Raw genomic sequence first — 19,709 nt, forward strand, 5'->3', positions numbered from 1 at the left:
GGAGTTGAGCTTGAATCCACAATCTTCTTACTCAGAGGCATGAGTTCCATCATTGAACCAAACTGACAATCAATCGGTAACACTGATACGCATGGTACAATGTAATTGCTCAATGTGATACAGATAGCGTGATATAAGAGAGTAACAGACATAAACTACTGGAATACAACGCTGTGAATTTTGTTTTGTGATGTAGTTTCTGTCGCTGCTGTGGTGATGCACGTTCCTGTTCATTAAACTCACTAACCTCAGGTCTGACTTCAAGTAAAATACTTCGCAGTTTGACTGCATAGCTGAGCAAAGTTGCACAGGTTTTTTTAAAAACTAATTTTAGTGAGAAAGTATTATGTGGACTACTTATATTTATGTTTTCACCAAAATTAGTGAAGCAAAGAATTTTTCCACCTTAAGAAGGCCTGAACAAATAAGAGTTTTCTCACATTTCGCATAGTGTTCATTAATCTACTTTTGGAGAGATTGGCATCCTCAGAGCAGCTAAGCACAGATGAATAGTCTGCTCTCCACCTCCACTCCACCATTATTACCACTTCTACTTTTTCACTCCATTATCATGAATTTCAGCCTCGATATTCTTTTGTCCTTTTTCGCTTAAACTGCTTTCATCCCCTCTCCTAGCAACCTTTCATTTCTTTGTTTCATCTGTGATCAATTGTACCCGTGTTTAGATAAGGTAAAACATTTCTATACGGCTTATAGAGCAGTTTCGTCCACACTAAGGAATATGGGTAAGAATAACCACCATTTAGATCTACATATTGGTAAACCCAGTAACCTCAATGCAGTTGCAATCCTGCAATCAATATCAAAAGAAAGTCATTAGCTATTTGGAATAATGGTGATTTTTAATGTACAAAATAGTGAAGATATCTAACAGTTGTCCAAATCTCACCCAGTACTTCAGTACTAAATCTTTGTCACGATTTAGTTCTTCTTGCAACTCTAATTTTCCTTTCTGCATTTATGCAAGTATCTGAAGACAGTTGTGCTGTATAATCTTTAAGTTTAACTAAGTCAGTCTAATGGTGTGTAAAGTTCTTGTTCTGCTGGTTTTTTTAACTTGTTCACCAAATGTAAGTCTGGTGTTGTGTGATTTAGTGAAGAATGTCCTGTCTATTCGCCGAAATTCCTTTGCCGTACCTGTTTAATGGAGGTGTTGCATAAGAACATAAGAAATAGGAGCAGGAGTAGGCCACACAGCCCCCCGAGGCTGCTCCGCCATTCAATAAGATCATGGCTGATCTTCAACCTCAACTCCACTTTCCTGCCCGATTCCCATATCCCTTGATTCTCCTAGAGTCCAAAAATCTATCTATCTCAGCCTTGAATATATTCAACGACTCAGCATCCATAGCCCCTTGGGGTTGAGAATTCCAAAGATTCACAACCCTCTGAGTGAAGAAATTCCTCCTCTTCTCAGTCTTAAATGGCCGACCCCTTATCCTGAGACTATGCCCCCTAATTCTAGACTCTCCAGCCATGGGAAACAGCCTCTCAGCATCTACCCTGTCAAGCCCCCTCAGAATCTTACATGTTTCATTGAGATCACCTGTCACTCTTCTAAACTCCAGAGAGTGTAGGCCCATTCTACTCAATCTCTCCTCAAAGGACAACCCTCTCATCCCAGGAATTAATCTAGTGAACCTTCATTGCACCGCTTCTAAGGCAAGTATATCCTTCCTTAGATAAGGAGACCATAACAGTACGCAGTACTCCAGGTGAGGTCCCATCAAAGCCCTGGACAATTGTAGTAAGACTTCCTTACTCTTGTACTCCAACCCCCTTTCAATAAAGGCCAACATGCCATTTGCCTTCCTAATTGCTTGCTGTACCTGCATGCTAACTTTTTGTGTTTCTTGTATCATGACAGCCAAGTCTCTCTGAACACCAACATTTAATAGTGTCTCACCATTTAAAAAATAGTGTTTTTCTATTCTTCCTACCAAAGTGAATAACCTCACATTTCCCCACATTATACTCCATCTGCCACCTTCTTGCCCACTCACTTAACCTGTCTATATCTCTTTGCAGACTCTTTGTGACCTCCTCACAGCTTACTTTCTCACCTAGCTTTGTATCGTCATATTGTATCTTTGTATTGTTAGCCTGTTTATTTTCAATAAGTAAAAGAATTTTGTACTAACGTGATAGTGTGCTCGTTACTCGAGCTGCACTGGACAAAGTCACCCCATCTGAGTATTGAACTCATTTGCAGCTTTCACTTCTAATGTTGACAATTGTAAAGAAGATTTCCTTTCTTTATTTGAGAGTCGGACTCCTTCCATTTTCCATCCCTTTCCATTGTCTTCTTAGGACATGTGCCAACAGTGGCTAAGAGGGTGGGCAGACAATTTTCTCCTGAGACTCTGCCACTCTTACACTGCTGAACAAGAACAGTCCAGGAATCAACCTCCCTCTTCCTATGGAGGCACCTGTGCCCGACAGCAATGTGGCTGAGGCGGAAATCTTTACTGGTACGGGGGAGTGCTGCACAAACCATTATCTCATCATCATGCACCATTGTGCTACCCACTAAATATGGTAAATGATGCCCCGTCTGTACATGCTAACACTCTCATATTACAAATTGCCACACAATGACTGACTCGGAGATATTTCATCGTCCTTTCATCGTCACTAGGTCAATATCCTGGAATTCTCTACCTAATACCATTGTGTGAGCACCGTCACCACCAGGACTGCAGGGGTTCAAGCAGAAGGCCCTTCCCCACCTTCTCCAGATGACTAGAAATGGGCAATAAATGTTACCTTGTCCACATCCTGACAACAAAGAAGAACATTCCTAATGCTACATCACCCACAATACAGAATAAGTATTCAAACCTGGTGTTTCTGCTTCATCTCTGTTGTTACTCCAGTTTGGCCTTGTCCTTGTAAGAGGCCTCTTTCCTAGACCTACCCCAAACGAGCATTACCCAGGAGTAATGCCTCATGAGCCAAAATAGAGAGGGCGGGAGAGAGCAGTGTCTGCTTTATATAACCTGTAGAGGTGCAGACTATTACTATGATGTGGGGTCACAGGTACCCAACTCCATCCTTCAGATGAGAACCACCAATGTAACAGATGTAGGTGGTTCAGACAGACATTAAAGATCCCCTGGCAGGTATTTCTCCTGGTGCACCAGCCATTCCTCCCTCAAACAACACCACAAGAAAATAGATAATCTGCTCGTTCATCTCATTGCTTTTTGTGGGAATTTGCCATGTGCAAGATGGCCACCGCATTTCCCTTCATAAAAAGTCAAATTGTATGTGTAGAGTTTTGAAATTTTTTGGAGGGGGATGTGAGAGACCGTGATATAAACACAGGTCTTTGTTTCTTTCCAACTTTGCTGGCTTTGGAGGACCACCATGCCAATTTCACATGGCTACGTGGGATATTCCCGTAATTTCTCCTGGCGTTCCCACATGTAGATGTGAACTTTTTTCTCCCCACCCCTCCTCCTCCCAATTTCTTCCTACTATTCCCCCAGCCTGCCTTTGGTTCAGGGACATTTCCTGTTGGCACTTCAGCAAATGTCACTGCGAGCTCACAGCAGGTCCTCTCCGAGAAGAAATGCTGACTGCTCATGCCGGTGGCAATCCATTTTGTAAATCACCTCACTTCCATTTTACAACCACATTTTTGTTACTGTTACAGGTCCAATAATCAATGAGCATTTAAAAAAAAAATTCCTGGATCTTTTGGACTAAACTAATTGTATCAATGTTAGATTTTACCCAAATTTCGAAATCACGCTTCACTACTCAAGAGTTAATTTAGTGGCATTTATAATCGTCCACCACAAAGGCAGTTCTAAATATGCTGCCGTGGCAATCATTAATCGGATTGCCCCCTTTCTCTTACTTAAGAGTGTAAAGCTGCAAAGAAGTGGTTCGACTGAATTTGGGTTGTTTTTAAGAGATTAGCTTTGATAAATTATCAAAGTATTACCATGGAAACTAAACAGCCTAATTTCCATTCCTCTGAGAACAGAACGAATAGGCTAAAATCTAATCATTGAGAGTTTGATAAACTAGGCCTGCAGCAGTTTAAAGTCATGTTCACACAGAAAACCCATGCTTAATGCTCGATTTACCACATCGCATCACTGACAGAGGATAACAATTAGTTAAAACTATCCTGATGCTCTCGAATTGGACGCCCACCTTCCAAATCAAACACACACACGCAGCAACTGAACTAACTTAATAATTCTAGGTGCAATAAAGAATAAAACTATAATTAGCCAACTGGATTCTTGCAGAGAAATATTTAGCTGAATCAGTTTTGTTGACTGACTTTTAACCCGGTCAATGAGGGAAATCGAAATGTAAAGTTAAAGATCAGTTTTATAAAGGGAACAGAGCAGAGTTTTCTTTTTGTTTCGAAATGACAGGCTGATTAAAATCTTTAAGTTGGAACGAGCGTTCAAGGTTCTTTGTATCTATGGCTGAAGCTGACTCTCGGGGCGGGGTGGTGGGGGGATAAATGTCTGATGGACTAAAACTAGGACTTTGTAGAGTGGAACCAATTGAGAAAACTCCAAAAACAAAATGCTGGAGATCTGAAATAAAAACAGAAAATGCTGGAAACACTCAGCCGGTCAGGCAGCACCTGTGCAGAGAGAAACAGAGTTAACGCTGCAGGTCGATGACTTTTCATCAGAACTCAATCTGATTTTGGATACAGTTCCATTTAAATCTGATTTGGAATTTCACTCGTCAAAGCTCATTTCCTCCATTTGTTAAAGGGCGACAGTCTTTGGCAAAAATTGTTTGGCAAACTCATTTTGCTCTGCTTTGTTTTCATCACAGTGACATCACATAAAAGTGGCACAATGATATATTTTGTTGCAGTTTTCGTAATGATGTTCTGTGTTGGTAAACAGGAAGCTTCAAAAAATTGAAGACCATATCCCTTTAAGTGCACATTAAACATTGTGTTCTGCAATACATTTCTATAAATCTGAAGAAAAAAATATATCTGTAAGATTTAGTGCAAGAACATTGCTTTGCTATCCCCTCCAGTGACCTTAACAACCAGGATTGATCTGCCAGTATTGAAACGCTAGCAGGAATCTGGAATGTTCTTATGATTAGACAGGTAGTAAATATTGAATGCTGTCATATTTCATCACACGTCCATCGGCTCCATTATGGTTTAGCATACTCCCTCCTGACCCATTTCCCTGTGGCTGGGTTTTATAGCATTATTTCTGGATCCAACACACATCTGCTGCCTTCTGCACAAGCACCGTTAATAAGCAAATGCATAGAAAATAAATTAAGGGTACTTTAATGGAAACTTTTTCCCACTTTGCATCTGCATCCATAAGATGAGGTATAAAGTCAAGGCAATGCAGAGATCTGACAGTGGACTAAAATCGTAACCCAAGAACAGCGCCATCTCCTGCACCGATGTGACATTTCCCTCTCCACCTTGTCTATCTCTGAGATTGTTAAATTGGTGCCAATTAGGAAAGGTTCTGTGCAATTGGTACCAGGTCATAGAATCTTACAGCACAGAAGGAGGCCATTTGGCCCGTCGTGCCTGTGCCGGCTCTTTGAAAGAGCTGTTCAATTTAGTCCCACACCCCAGCTTTTCCCCCATAAACTTGCAAATTAGTCGTCTTTAAGTACGTGTCCAATTGCCTTTTGAAAGTTCCTATGGAATCTGCTTCCAACACCCTTTCAGGTAGTGCGTTCCAGATCTTAACCCTCTGTGTGAAAAAATTTCTCCTCATTTCCCCTCTAATTCTTTTGCCAATTCTTTTAAATCTGTGACCTCTGGTTACCAACCTACTTGCCAGAGGAAACATTTTCTCCCTATTTGCTCTATCAAAACCCCCCAAGTTGTGGCTTCTTTTCAAACCAGCCCTTAAAGGTGACGGTTGACCTTGTCAGCAGGACTGCAATTTCAATTGACCGATTACCTTCAAGAGTATGAGGCTCTTGAAATAAATTAGATGAGTGTTTAATTGTGTTTTGGAGTGTATCCAACAAAAGAAAAGCATGCTGCCTCTGAAAAGGGCTTCAAAATTGGCTTTCAGTGTACAAGCCATCCAGATTTTCTGTGAGTCTATGCTGACAGAAAGGTTCAAGATTGTTGTGACTGTACCTGCAGTTTTTATTAGCTACTGAAAATCAGACAATATTTGCTTTCTGACAGCTCTATACCCAAATGTTTAGTAATATGTTATTGTGTACTTTTATTAGGTTCAGTAACTTTACAAAAGGTACAAATAGAGACGATGCAGCAGAAACTGGACAATTTGCTGTAGATTAGCAACAATATAAAGTGAAATTGACTATAAAATCATATTAACACATTTCTCAGCCCCAGGATCAGAGTTGGTACTTCATGCAAACTGTAATATTTGCTTGTATCTTTGCAACAGCACCAGTTACTTTATAATACCATCTTTGAAAGGCGCTATTATTTAAACCCAGTGTTGCCCCTGTCCAAAGATACTGCAACCTTACTCAGGTTATTCCAAATACCTTCCCTGAGACCATCACCACCTACCCCACCTACTTTCACATCGTTCACCTGACGAAGGAGGAAGCCTCCGAAAGCTTGTGAATTTTAAATAAAATTGCTGGACTATAACTTGGTGTTGTAAAATTGTTTACAATTGTCTACCCCACAAAAGTGATTGGATCTTCCTCCTATGAGCCATCTCCCCACACGCCCCCCCCCCCTCCTTCTTTCTCTGTTGTTCTATTTTTCATAGGCATTGACACATCTCCACACATATACATAATGAAGCATAGAACAAGAAAAGGCCATTCAGCCCTTCATGCCTGGTCCCTCCTTAGATCATGTACAGTTCACTCGATCATTTTTTTTTTCAAAAAATATACTTTATTCATAAAATTTGCAGCAGTACATACAATACAGTTGTCATATCACTTTCCAAACGTACACAATACAGATTATACAATTTGCAGGTTACGTCAAGTACAGTACAATAAACACATTGGACATAATTACAGTTCATGACACTCTATGGTGTCTCATTGCATCAGACTCAACACAGATTATTGCTTACAGATTCATTTCAGATTCATTACAGGTACATTACAGCAATTTGAATTTTACTTTCTGCCCGAGGGGGTTTTTCCCTGATTGCAGCCCCTCGGTTTACAATGGCGGGAAGGCTCTAAACGGTTGCCTTTCCCCACAGAGCCTTTGCAGCGGCCGCACCCATCCTCAGTGCGTCCCTCAGCACATAGTCCTGGACCTTGGAATGTGCCAGTCTGCAACACTCGGTCGAGGACAGCTCCTTGTGCTGGAAGACCAGCAAGTTTCGGGCAGACCAAAGGGCATCTTTCACCGAGTTGATGGTCTTCCAGCAGCACAGTTCACTCGATCATGGACTCTTGAGGAAAGTCATGCAGTTTCTCTCTGCCCCTGAAAATTAAATCGATCCAAACCCCAGGATACCCTCTCCATCCTTAAGCCCTGTGTGACTGCTCCTTGACAGGTTAGCTCCCTGACAGCTCCTAAGTCCCTGCAGTCAGGAACCATCATGTTCCACCAAATTGATATCAAAACTCATCTTGTGGTTTTTGCAACATTTACACTTCCAGCAGCTATGATGATCATATTAACATTTTTCTACTGAAATATTTTTAACTTGAAACTTCATTGCAAGAAATTCAGCCCCATGTCTAAACTATAATCTTGGTTACTATGTGTGTGTAAGAGGCTGTGTGTTAGATCATTATTGGTGTCTGTCACATCTATATGTCAGTGAAGCCACTAATGGTCCATGTGTGTTAAATGTATATGTTGGAGGCAGCAATGGGGTGGTACAATATGTGCTCCAAAGTTCTGTTCCACAAAGAAAAATGGGAGGAGGTCATTCCTGCAATTTTCCAAATGGTGACTTCCTAATTTCAGCCGAGAGACTTCTCCACCGAGAGCAGGGGTTATCCTGAAGGATCTTGTGCACCTCCTGGGAGCTGGTTGCAGATGCCCGTGATGCCCTTCTTGGCTGGGAATGGAGCGTTGCATTGGGACACCTGACAGAAAGTGAACTTTCTGTTCTTTCAACTCTGATGTTTCTCATTTGCACGTCTGCCAGTCCACTGTTCTGCGCAACAGAAGAATTGGCAAAAGAAAGACAGAAGATGCTGGAAATACACAGTAGATCCAATAGCTTATGTTCAGGGGAAGAACAGGTTAACATTTTGGCTGTATATCCTTCATCAGAATATAAAATGGAAAGTTGAGAAAGCCTTTAAATGGTGTTGAATACAAAAAAAGAGGGAACAAGTATGGCAATCACAAAGAGGAAGTTGAATGACCTGCAAACTGCCCATTAGAAAAGCAAGACACTGGTAAGAAGAGTGTGCATTATACAGTGCCTTTATGACCTCAGAACATCTCAAAGTGCTTCACAGCCAATTAAGTCCTTTTTTTTGAAGTGTAATCACTCTTTTAAAGTAGGAAAATGCAGCCACCAATATTCACACAGCAAGGTCCACAAACATCAATGAGATAAATGATCAAATAATCTGTTTTAGGTGGTGTTGGTTCAGGGATAAAAGTTGGCCAGGACACCGGGAGAACTCCCTTGCTCTTCTTCAAATACTGCTCTGCAGATCCCTGATCTGTGCTGAGTTAGCTGATCTCAGCTGGGCAATAGGAGGGGAAGTGCAATTAACCTCAGTCCCCTGGGATGAAGGAGGAGGAAATCAGCCAGGGTTCCTGTTCCTGATCATTATCCAGTGACTCCTGTAAATGGCAGATCATACAAAGGTTACAGCACGGAAGGAAGCCATTCGGCCCATCGAGTCCATGCCAGCTCTATGCAAGAGCAATCCAGCTAGTCCCACTCCCACTCCCCCGCCCTATCCCCGTAGCCCTGCATTTTTTTTTCCTTTCAAGCACTTATCCAGTTCCCTTTTGAAAGTCATGATTGAATCTGCTTCCACCACCCTCTCGGGCAGTGCATTCCAGATCCTAACCACTCGCTGCGTAAAACATTTTTTCCTCATGTCACCTTTGGTTCTTTTGCCAATCACCTTAAATCTACGTCCTCTGGTTCTTGACCCTTCGGATTAGGCTGCAATCTCCTCCCCTAATGGTAAAACAGCCTGCCAGCACTCGGCGTCTATGCTCACACACGACTACTTGGTTGAGATATTGGAAAGCATGCAGTGCCCCTGAATCTGTACCGCAGCAAGGAGTCAATGCCTCCTGTAACTACTTTTACAAAGAAAAAAGTTGAATAAAACAAAAGATGGGAATGGCCCAGAAATTAGTTTACATCAGGGGTACCAACTCAAAAAAACCCCAACATTTTGGTGGATATGAAGGATCTCATGGCATTGATTAATGAAGAGTAAAGAGATCTGGTGGTGGTGACCAACATTCCTCTTTTAACCAACACCACCAGAAACAGATTAATTGATCATTTGCTGTTTTGTGAGATCTTGCTCTGCACTAACTGGCTGCTGCATAACAGCAATGGTCGTGTAGCATTTTGAGGCTACGATAAGACCTCGTATAAAAAGCATTATTTATTTTCTTTTTGCGACAGTTTTGTCAGGTGTTCCTTATACGGTACATTGTTATAGCCTTTTTTAAAAAAAAAACTTCTATCCTTAAGGGAGCGGCAGACGGGTCTGCGGGGTGGTTCCACTCAGCAAGAATAAGGGAAAAAATAAAATAATTGGACAGCCTAACATATCCAGAGTCACAGGAAGCGCTGCAAACACCCGGCGGGGGAATCACACAACTCGTTGTGTAAAGATAAAGCGCCAGGAAAATGCAACATTTTCTCAAAGGCAAGCTCTGTTTCCCCTCATGGCCGGAAGCAGTAGTCGGATGATATTTGTTTCTACACTGTCACTGTACTACGAATGAGGAAGTGCCATACTAAGCAGGTTGGTGTTAATTTCCAGCTTGAATTTCCTTGTATATTGAGGTCATTTTTTGGGGGGAGAGGGGGTTCCTCGCGTCCAGATGTTGCAGCGAGGCAATTGCGAAAGTTGCACAATGATCAGAAACGCGTAGATCTTTTTATTTTTTTTGGAAAATAAATGTAAAACCAGTGTAACTTCTGCTATAAATGTCGGCTTACGCGGTGAGATCAATTGATAGTAACGACCTCCCTGTGCGTTTACAGCAAGATGTGACCATCGCCCGGTTCTCGGCTGGGAAACAAAGACCCACTGCACTTGTAAAGGGCAGGGCTTCCTTTAAAATTAATGGTGCAAAGGCAAGAGTGGTTTGAAATGCGAGCAGAAGAGAGGCAACACAAGCAGACAATCCTAGAACTAATCTGCAGGCACCTGTGGAGAAAGCAAACAAGTTTACCTTCCAGGCGTCACCCTCCCAACAGAACAGTGTACATCTGAAACTTGAAACGTGTTTCTTCTCTCCACAGATGCTGACTGGCCTGAATGTTTCCAGCATTTTCTGTTTTTGTTTCAGATTTGCAGGTTTGTTTTATGCAGAAGGGATGGAACTTTGTTACAAATGAAACTGATCATGTGAAAGGTTTATTTTAAACACGTGGGTGGGACTGAAACTGTGTGAAGATCTTGGTGAATGCCTCTATACAAAGTATCATAGGGTGTCTCAGTGAGATACCACTGTGACTGAGCATATAACACACCATGGAGGAACCTCAGGTTTGTTTTGTATGTGGTGAGGCCCACCAGTGATCTAAATTTCAAACCTCACCATCCTATCACCAAGACTGCCATTGCCCACCTCTGTAACATTGCCCATCGCTGCCCTTACTTTATCCTCACTGAAATCCTCACCTGTGCCTTCATTACTTCTCCAACACTCTCCTTGTTGGTTTCCTGTGTTCCGCCATACATAAACTCCGGCACTGACACTTTGTCCTGCGTGAAGGCATGGACGAGGGTTTCAGTGGTGATGAAGATGGACGATGTTACAAAGGAGGGACTAGCTGGTCTCCTCGCTGCACTAAGTTCTGCTCCCCTAACACTCCTGCCTTTGCCAACTTCCATTGGCTCCGTGTCCCTCTGATGCATTGAATTTAAAGCCCTTGTTTACAGATCCTTGCCCCAGGCCTAAGTGTCCTCCACTCTTCTGATCCTGGCCTTTGCATTATGAACATAAGCAAACACCCCTCCCTGCATTCCACCATTATTGGTAGTCCTCAGCCCTCTGGGCCGTATTCTCTCGAACATTCTCTCTAAACCTCTGCCTTGCTCCCTCTCCTCCACCTTCAGGAGCCTCCTTGAAACATATCTCTTCAACCATGCCTTTGATCACTTCATTATTCTACGACTGTTCAGTGCCTGTTCCATCTCTGTGGTGTCTTGGGAAGGTTTGCTATGCTAAAGCAGCTATAAAAATGCAAGTTGTCAGAAGATCATATCACACTGGGACCTACTGTGTACACAGTTGCTCATGCAAGTTTAAATTTGAAAATCATGGGTATTACAAAATATAAATGTACCTTCTATTCACACAGGGTACTGGGAGGAATACAGTGGCTGCATGTATTGATTTGATTGGCATATTGGAGAGTGGGGGGATTGTGGTGTGTGAATGTGTTTCGGAGACTGCAGTTTCCATTATTTTTCAGTGCAATATTTCCTCAGATTTGTTCTTTTTTTAGATGTTTCTGTGCTGAGGTGATTGTGTCTTGCAGTTTGACAGTTTATTTTTTCTGACACCAAAATTTGACTCTCAAATGAGAGTCTTAACAGCTTAAAGCATGACTGCACAATGCAAGTTGTGACAGCCAAGAGTAGCCTTGTCTTGCGCTAAGTTTGCTGTTCTTAACTGTGAAAGAGCTGCCACTATTGACCTCAACAAGCCCATGCCTCCAGGTTTGGGAGGGGGAAATCAACCATTCCACCCACTCCTGCACCAGATCGCTACTCAGTGACCCCCCCCCCCCCCCTTCCCTGGTCGGTACTCAGTGACCCCCCCCCCTTCCCTGGTCGCTACTAAGTGACCCCCCCCACCTCTCCCCTGGTCGCTACTCAGTGACCCCCCCCCCCCTCCCCTGGTCGCTACTCAGTGACCCCCCCCCCCTCCCCGGTCGCTACTCAGTGACCCCCCCCCCCCTCCTCCCCTGGTCGCTACTCAGTGACCCCCCCCCCACTCCCCTGGTCGCTACTCAGTGACCCCCCCCCCCCCTCCCCTGGTCGCTACTCAGTGACCCCCCCCCCCCTCCCCTGGTCGCTACTCAGTGACCCACCCCCCCCCCCCCCCCTCCCCTGGTCGCTACTCAGTGACCCCCCCTCCCCTGGTCGCTACTCAGTGACCCACCCCCCCCCCCCCCTCCCCTGGTCGCTACTCAGTGACCCACCCCCCCCCCCCCCTCCCCTGGTCGCTACTCAGTGACCCACCCCCCCCCCCCCCTCCCCTGGTCGCAACTCAGTGACCCACCCACCCCCCCCCCCCTCCCCTGGTCGTTACTCAGTGACCCACCCCCCCCCCCTCCCCTGGTCGTTACTCAGTGACCCCTCCTCCCCGCCCCCCCCCTCTAAACCGCAAAGTATATACGTGTGGACGCTGAGTGAGGACACGATAGGGCTTGACTGTGATGCCCCCTACAGTCAAATTTCCAACTGCTACGTGAATAAGGGCTTTGGGTGAGGTAGCCAAGGGTGTCGGTACTCACAAACTATACTCCAGCAGGGAATTAATTCCCCTGAAAGCATGATTTTTTTTTTAAAAAGAGACTTGTCAGAAAATAATGTTATATTGGCTTTAATACACTATCTCAGCCACTCTGTAGCAGATAATGAAGGACTAAAACAGAACACTTAGATTAGTGATCAGTGTGGTGCTGAGCTGTACAGATGACGAGGCACTAGGTTCAATCTATGGTTTGTGCTGAGCTAGATGTTCTTGGGCAGAATGGTGGGGAAGCTACAGTGACCCCTGACGAAAGAGAAATTTCAATCTCCCTGCACATTGGCTGCTGAAGAGCCAGCGCTGCAGCAGATAACGTACATCCTTCACGAGTTTACGCAAGCATTTGGTCATGTGATGACGTAATGCTCTCCCTCTGTGTTTGTAACCCTGCAGAGCTGATGTGCTGGACTTGAATATCCTAAAATAGATTTGAGTAGTACAGGACTGGATATGTGCAACTTGGAGAGAGGTAGCAAAGCAGAGATACTGGGCGAGGGGTTGCAGACAACGGGTGAAAGCTGGCTCCCGACATTGGAGTTGAGGGGTTGGAGAATGAGAAGTAGTTGGAGGACCGAAGGGAATGTGCAGACACACAGGAGATCATGGCTGTAGAAAGGGACAAGGCCTTCGAAGCATTTGAAGATGAGGACGAGAATCTTAAAGTTGATTGCCTGGGAGCTAGGTTAGGACTGGAGTATTGGGTTGCAGGCCTTACTGTGTGCGAGGACAGGAGGCGTTGTATTCTGGATGATTTCTCGGTTATGCACAGAAATAGGAAGGTGTTGGCGGAGTCGTTTTTCCTCTTTCGTCCTTTTCATTCTCTCCACTGCCTCTGCCTCCCCCTTTCCCTCGTTTCCTCTGCCCCTTTCTCTCTCTCTTTTTCCTCCCATTCCTTCTGCCCTCTTCCTTCCCCTTCCCCTTTGTCTCACGCAGCACCTCCACTCCGGGTTATACCATCTAGCATCTTCCCTGCTGCAGGAACTGGTCACACTGAAGGTTTGTGCTTATTGCAGTAGCATTTTGTTGCTCCCTGTTTGCCCCTTTGCCAGACTTCAGACCTCTCGATTGTTTAAGAGGTAAATACGTGCAGCAGACCCATCATCTCCCTGGACATGACCGCATATTTAAGCTAAAATTAATTAGTTCATTACACAGTTAATTGAAAATCTGTTGGCTCGCTGATTCAGAGTGGAAGAAGGGCTGCCTGTTTGATTGTGCCTGATCACATCCTCTTGCGTCAGAACTGTTTCTGTGCCCAGGGCAGTTAAACGAGCTGCTCTTTAAGCACGGAAGAGGCACATCAGCTCGTGAGGTGCCAGTTGGCTACCCTGGATCTGACACCTAATGAGAGGGAAAAATATGGTGCCTGTGAAATACTCGAGGAAGCTGCCAAAATAATCTTTGTGAACAGGCAGCCGCCAATACTTAAAAATGTAATTCATGTCACTTTTCAGTGTACGTTGTCCCTGTAATTCAGCAACAGCAACTTGTGTTTATTTAGCACTGTTAACATAGAAAGACATCCCGAGACACTTCACAAAAGCATAATCAAATAAAAATTGACATTGAGGGGTGATTGTTGATCAAAGAAGTAGGTTTTGAGGAGGGAGAAGTGGGTTTAGGGAGGAAATTCCAGAACTTAGGGCCCAGACGGCTGAAGGCACATTCGCATTGGTGGGGTGAAGGGAGTGGGGGATGCACACGAAGTCAGTTGGAGGAACGCAGAGTTCTCGGGGCGGGGGGAGCTGTAGGGCTGGAAGAGATTAGAGATGGGGAGGGGCGAAGCTATGATGGGATTTGAATTCCTTACTTCAACTCTGCTACCAAAAACTGGCTTTCTCCCGAACCGCCACAATGTTCCCTTTTCACTGTCCTCAAGGAGGAACAAGGTGACGCCCGGATAAGAGACCCGTGTCCGTTATTCCATCCCCCCTTGCAAGGAAACACCACACTTTCACCGACACCACTCTGATCAGATCTTGAGTCTGTTGAAACCTTCAGTTCATTCTCTGGATTGAGATGGAATAAAAGTAGCAAGGCGACCCGGATTGATCAATCGTTGTTTAACTTACTCGAAGTTTACATCTACCATCTTATATTTGCCTTCATAACAACAGTGAGTATATTTCATTTCGATGCAGTGCACTTTGGATAATCCTGAGGATGCAAGTTTTTTTTTTCTGGTTTACCAATAGTCTTTCACTAAGACTTGGGGAAAACTCGAGGAGTGGGACCTCCTCTGTAATTTTTTTTCTACCTGAATCTTTGAGTGTCCATCCGCTTTTACTAAGGAACATATAACAGAAGTTGGTCAATCGGCCTCTCGAACCTGTTTCACCATTCAATTAGGTCATGGCTTATCTGTGTCGTAACTCCATCCACCAGCCTTTGTTCCGTAACCATTAATACAGTTGCCTAACAAAAATAGTCAAGAGGAGTCTCCATAGATTTAAAAACAATATTGTGTGTCTGACCTTTATAGAACTATTCAGGGTCTGTTGAAATCAGATATGGATTAAGCACAGCTTTTTAAATTTAGTAGTTCTTGATTTTGATTAGTTTTAATAAGCTGGAAATATATGTTTTACTTTATAATTTACATATGGAAATGAGAGGATCAGGCACTGGGATGCATTGTAGGATTAAAACTTGGCATTAAGAGGGTTTCGTTGTAATTCCAAGCCATGTTATTCCCCCTCATTTGATGCACACTGGAAAAAAGGATTCATGTGAATATAATGTCGTGCTCCAACACTTTTTTTAGTCAGAAGAATGACCATGCCACATTTATATTTCAAATGCTTTGGTAGCATTTCCATAAATCTGTCTTAAAAACTTTTGAATGTTTCAGCATATTTACATATTTTGTGGGAGCCGAGTGTGCTGCACCAGTCCTATAACTTTAAGGACTCTGTTCTGTGGTGAAGACGCAAGATGAATTTGCTGTTGAGTTGAGAAACCGTAGGATGCTTTGGGCTCGTTCAAGCTTTATCGTCTTCGTGGGCTGCATACAATCATACAATGGGGTCTCGGGGTTGGGGGGGTGCGGGGGCACGTGTAAAGTTTGCATCTATGCTCCTTTTTAATTTGTAAAAATCTCCATTTGCTGATACTAAAATATTTTGACGTTTCAGTTTGGAATTTATCCATCACTGAGACAACAGCACCAAAAACAGCTGTTTCAAATCTCCAAGCCCACAAAATTCAAACAGGATAAAGCGGGAAGTAGGAATGTGAAAATAGAACTGAGCTGCCCGGGCTTTGAGGACCAAATTGTCAGAGTTTGGGGGGCCACAAGCAGGACACCCCTGTTTTATGGTGTGTTAATTGAGCAATGGGGATTATACATTCAATTATGCAATATTGAAATATCCAATAACAAAGCTTGAGTTTTTAGTTCTGATTATACAATTATAAGATTTAAAAGGTTTATGAAAAATAAATGGAGGAAATTGATAAGTGGAAAATTATAAGTGTGTAATATACTGCAAAGAAGTAGATTATTTTTCAGTGCTCAATGTGTTGTCAGTTTCGAGTCATCTTACACAACAATTGGCAGTGAAATCAGTAGTCTTGCTAATAATAAAAAGAAACCTTTTAAAATGATTTCTCAACAGTAGCAGTGCTGTTCTGATTGCTGCATGACTCCATTTTGGCTCAACTTTTAAAAAAAAATTTAAAAGTTAAACTCCAGAAAAATTATAGTTACAAAAATATTCCATTTTAAAATACTAAAATGTCATGTTTTATTTATGAAGGAATTAATGCTGACTAATAACAGAGCACCACTTTGAATTGCTAATATTCTAATCCTAAAGCCAACAAAACGCTAATTTTAAAAACATACTATAAAATCACATGACCAAAAAAACAAAACCAACAAACTATACTGGTATATACATATTTATGTACACAGTAATGAAGCAATGCATTTTGTAAAAAAGAATAGAATGAAGGAAAAGATACATCAAGCAGTAAAAACTTCAATGGAGTGGATAAAGAGATATCTCGGGGCACAAGTACCAGATTTTTAAAATCAGGATTGCAGGTAAAAATAGCCATTATAAAGCATATATGTATTATATACAAGGGCACTGAATACAAAATCAAGGAGGTAATTGCAAATCTGTATAAGGCATTGATTAGTCCACAGATACTATGTGCAGATTTGGATGCCCTATTATAGGAAAAATCTTGGTGCCATGACAAATATACAGTGCACATTTACCAGGATGATATCGGAGATGAAAGAATACAGTTATTACACGAAAAATTTGTAGGTCTATAGGGAAAGATTGTGACTAATTGGATAGCTCTATCAAAGCTGGCACAGGCATGATGGCCGCCTCTGTGCTGCAAGTTTCCATGATGCTATAAGAGAATGTTGATATTTCACATATTAAATTCAGTAGCTGTCACAGTCAGAGTAATATTCACTAATCAACTGGTTAAGCCTTAGAGTTTGGTTGGTGGGAGACAAGTGATTTTTGAAGGTGGGACATTGGATCAAGACTATGGTTTAGCAGTGTATATTAAAACTGGAAGTAAGGTAGTGGCTTATGGAAAAATAGAAACAAATTATCTCACCTGCGAACACATGAGAGAGATGGACAGACAACAGAGAGAGGTTGGCAGATAGACAGTTTCTTTCCTCATTCTTATTTGATTTCTTTTTTTCACAAGAAAGTTGAATTTTGAAAGGAAACAGGGTAAGGGGGCCTCGGCCCTCTAATCACTCGCCTTTGAGGTGAGCACGTGGGACGGGAGCAGATGAAGGGTTATGGGTGAGATAAGTGATGGAAGAGCAAAGGAAGGGTACAGGATTTGAGTGGGTAATTCAAAGAGGGAAAGGTGAAGATAATGATGGGAGCAACATGGTTGTAGGAAGGGAAGGAGGTAGTGGGAAGGTGAAGAGATAGAGGATCACGATAGCATAGTGGTGGAGGGGTCAAGCACGAGACATTGGAGGAGGGATGGAAAGGGAGCCACTGAAGGTCACATTTTCCCTGCAATCCCCCCCCTAAGTGCAGCTTGTTAGTGATTTCTTTCTCTGCCACTCTATGCCATGCTATCCACCATATCCCACTCCAAAAGGTAAGAAGGCGGCAGCAGGAAGAGGATAGCAAGAGAAGCAGAAGAGAAAGAAAGTGACCAATATAGGAGAGACAGAGAGAGCAGAGACAGGTAAAAGAGACCATATTTTCTGATTTACCATGTGCAACAACTTGGGAGATTAGATTTGGTACATGGGGTGAGTGTTTCACTGAAAAAGCTGTTACTCCTGTAGGTGGTGCTGTGGTATGCCTTTTCAGTGTTAAAAGTGTCATACTGTGTGACACACAATAGCTGCTATTTGATGGTGAGAGTACATCGCCACTATGATTGCACAATCTGGCCACTGTATTTCCACAAATCTCTCCAGATGCTTCCTGAATTTTGTTTCAACATTTTTTTCAGTAAGTGAAATTTCTAATGTCCAAATAAAAGTTTTAAAAACATCAAAGAAGTTACATTTTTCACACAATAACAGGATTGAATGTACCCATGGAATTAGGAACATAGGAATATAGGAACAGGAGTAGGCCATTCAGCCCCTCGAGCCTGCTCCGCCATTTGATAAGATCATGGCTGATCTGTGATCTAACTCCATATACCCGCCTTTGGCCCATATCCCTTAATACCTTTGGTTGCCAAAAAGCTATCTATCTCCGATTTAAATTTAGCAATTGAGCTAGCATCAATTGCTAAATTTAAATCTGAGATAGACCTGAAAGGTCTGGCTCTAATTTTTAGACTGTGCCCCCTACTCCTAGAATCCCCAACCAGTGGAAATAATTTCTCTCTATCCACCTTATCCGTTCCCCTTAATATCTTATAAACTTCAATCAGATCACCCCTTAACCTTTGAAACTCCAGAGAATACAACCCCAATTTGTGTAATCTCTCCTCATAACTTAACCCTTGAAGTCCGGGTATCATTCGAGTAAACCTACGCTGCACTCCCTCCAAGGCCAATATGTCCTTCCAAAGGTGCGGTGCCCAGAACTGCTCACAGTACTCCAGGTGCGGTCTAAAAAGGGTTTTGTACAGCTGCAGCATAACTTCTGCCCCCTTGTACTCTAGATATAAAGGCCAGCATTCCATTAGCCTTATTAATTATTTTCTGCACCTGTTGTATTTTGTGTCTTTTAAATCCTTCATTAAAGTTTTTACTTGAAGGCCTAAGCCTCTCCCAAAAGCCTAGGCTTGGATTTAGATATCTTTGTCTAGTGCTGTGACTTTGTCAGATGAGTTTGGATCGTGCAGCCTGAACATGTGCAGTGTGCCGAATTTCACTGGATGCATCAGCACCATTCAGCTATATTGATGGGATATTTTTCTTTAGCTTCTTGTTTAAAGAGCATACAGCACTTATATGGTGATAATCAATAAATACAATATAAGCATACTATGCACTTTAACAAATTAACACAGGGTTCCTAGCTTAGTCCTAAGATGCCACAGTTGCAAAACCTCTGGGCAAGGAGGAATGTGATCAAAGCTGACAGCCTTCATTCTCCTCCATCCCCTCTCTTCAAAATACTTTTGGATCTAATTCCTCCCAACGCTACCATATCTTAGTTGCACCCCTGCCACTAGTTCGAGATTATAATCCCACTAATGCTCACACACTCAAACTCTCTTTAGTTCTCCGAGAGTCTGATTATCTCTGGCCAGTACTCCTGTACCTGATGAAAACCCCCTTTGCTGGCAGATCACTGGACCACTGTACTATTGATAAGTGTTAGCTTGGTTCACTCTTACCTCTGAGTCAGAGTCGAGCTCCACTACAGCCTGACAGTTCAGTGCAGTTCTGAGGGAGTGCTGTATTGTCAGATGAGACATTAAATTGAGGGCCTGTCCACCCGGTGAGGTGGACATTAAAGATCCTACAGCATTATTCTGAAGGAGAGCGAGGAGTTCTCCCAGTATCTTGGCCAACACTCTTTCCTCAACCAACACCATAAAAAAAACAGATTAACCGGTCGTTCATCTCATTTGCTGT

The 19,709-nt window shown here is 42.9% G+C and overlaps 1 protein-coding gene across 1 annotated transcript in view; it reads left to right on the forward strand.

The window, feature by feature from the left end:
* The first annotated feature begins 14,470 nt into the window (after window positions 1–14,470).
* h6pd (hexose-6-phosphate dehydrogenase (glucose 1-dehydrogenase)) overlaps window positions 14,471–19,709 on the forward strand; it is a 44,357-nt gene continuing 39,118 nt past the window's right edge. Inside the window, exon 1 of the mRNA XM_067970334.1 lies at window positions 14,471–14,780. The gene's annotated coding sequence lies outside the window, so the exon portion shown is untranslated. The remainder of the gene's footprint in view (window positions 14,781–19,709) is intronic.

The sequence above is a fragment of the Heptranchias perlo genome, chromosome 32 (genome assembly GCF_035084215.1).
Source record: "Heptranchias perlo isolate sHepPer1 chromosome 32, sHepPer1.hap1, whole genome shotgun sequence".
NCBI lineage: Eukaryota > Metazoa > Chordata > Chondrichthyes > Hexanchiformes > Hexanchidae > Heptranchias > Heptranchias perlo.